The 1,891-nt window shown below is 46.1% G+C and overlaps 1 non-coding gene across 1 annotated transcript; it reads left to right on the plus strand.

Moving 5' to 3' along the window:
- The first annotated feature begins 444 nt into the window (after positions 1-444).
- TRNAG-CCC lies at positions 445-515 on the plus strand. The gene has a single exon. It is a non-coding gene; the product is annotated as a tRNA-Gly (tRNA).
- Positions 516-1,891: the final 1,376 nt, after the last annotated feature.

The following is a 1,891-nucleotide window of genomic DNA, read 5'->3' on the forward strand; positions in this document are numbered from 1 at the left end:
AATGTTTAATTAAAAATATTTTTCACTTGCCTATTTTGGCAAGTTAGACCATTTTCTCAGACTCTTTAAGACCATTAAATAGACTCTTTTAGGTAAAATTTAAGGTTGACAGTTGAAAGTCTAGGGTTATAAACAAGGGATCTGGATGAATCTCCGATGTTTTTCTGCAAGGGTCTGTTCTGTGATTGGAAAGAGCCTTTATCAGAGCTGTAATGTGAGTGAACAAAACCAATATTTCTATATTTTCATTTGGTTGTCCCCACCGCATGCTATTGCCTGATTGTCCATCTCTTTTGCAAGCCTTTGCTTTGATTGCCTTTCAGTCTGTGAGTTCTATCTTCCAAAGACAACACCTATCTGGGAAGTCTTGTTTCCCCACCACCAGGAGATTGGTTATTGTAGAGATTCTTTCTGGAGAGTTGTCAAAATGTTGCTTGTGGCAAAGCATTGGTGGTTCAGTGGTAGAATTCTCGCCTCCCACGCGGGAGACCCGGGTTCGATTCCCGGCCAATGCATAGCGCCCAAGTGCTTTTCTCACTTCCTCCTTGTTTTGCCTAGTGCACAGTCAGGTCAGAATACTACGCGGTTCTGGCCACCAGGAGCAGGAAAAGGAGAACTGAAAACCTCGAGGTGGTTCTGAACAGAAGACTGTAAGGAGATGATGTCAACTGGGGCTTTGCAAAGCTCTGAGCTATTTGGGTATATGGAGCAGCATTTGGTGGCTGGCAGCGCAGCAACCACCTCGCTGGTGGGTTCCTACCTTTCAATGTGTTTCTGTGGGCCTTTGATTTAGAATATTTGGACTTGTTGCTTTTCAGTTTTTCTCCCAGAAGGTCTTAGCAACCCAAAGAGCCATCAGGTCGCTGATTCACACTCTGGAGCATGGGCTGATGAATGGGCCACAACCCACCAGGGAGCGAGAATCAAGACAGCAGCTGCGGTCCCGCTCAACCCCCCAGTGTCCGGGGAGGCGTCAGCGGCCGAAGGTAGAGAGAAGCCGGAGGGGAGGAATCGCTCCGACAGGAGTGGAGATGCGAAGACGGGGTCTTGCCCAGTAGTGGCGAGATGTCTCTGAGTCTGTGAGCCGGACGCTGTGATGAATTTAACATCGTCAGCCACCTCTGCCCCTGCGTGTCCTGTGAGCACATCGGTGTTCCAGGAAGGATCTAATGTACCTGGAAATACGTCAACAGTACTATATATATAGTTGTTCAGTTACTAAGTCGTGTCCGACTCTTTGCGACCCCATGGACTGCAGCACGCCAGGCTTCCCTGTCCTTCACTCTCTCTCCGAGTTTGCCTACGTTCATGTCCATTGAATTCGGTGAGGCCATCCAACCATCTCATCCAATGTTGTCCCCTTCTCCTCCTGCCTTCAATCTTTCCCAGCATCAGAGTCTTTTCCTGCAAGTCGGCTGTTTGCATCGGGTGCCCAAAGTATTGGACCTTCAACTTCAGCATCAGTCCTTCCAATTCAGAGTTGATTTCCTGTAGGATTGATTGGTTTGATCTCCTTGCTGTACAAGGGACTCTCAAGAGTCTTCTCCAACACCACAATCCGAAGGCCTCAGTTCTTCACCCTCAGCCTTCATTATGGTCCAACTCTCACATCCCTGCATGACTACTGGAAAAACCATAGCTTTGACTATACCTTTGTCAGTAAAGTGATGTGTCTGCCTTTTAATACGCTGTCTAGGTTTGTCATAGCTTTCCTTCCAAGGAGCAAGTGTCTTTTAATTTTGTTGCTGCAATCACTGTCCACAGTGATTTTGGAACCCCATATTCTGTGTAGTAATTATTATTTTCTTCCTCTACATAGTTAATGTGGCTAATTAGATTAATTTATTTATTAAAGAGCTTCAGTTATTTTCCAAGATAAGACCAATCTTGT

This window comes from Bison bison, unplaced genomic scaffold, assembly GCF_000754665.1.
Source record: "Bison bison bison isolate TAMUID 2011002044 unplaced genomic scaffold, Bison_UMD1.0 scf7180017864104, whole genome shotgun sequence".
Taxonomy (NCBI): Eukaryota; Metazoa; Chordata; class Mammalia; order Artiodactyla; family Bovidae; genus Bison; species Bison bison.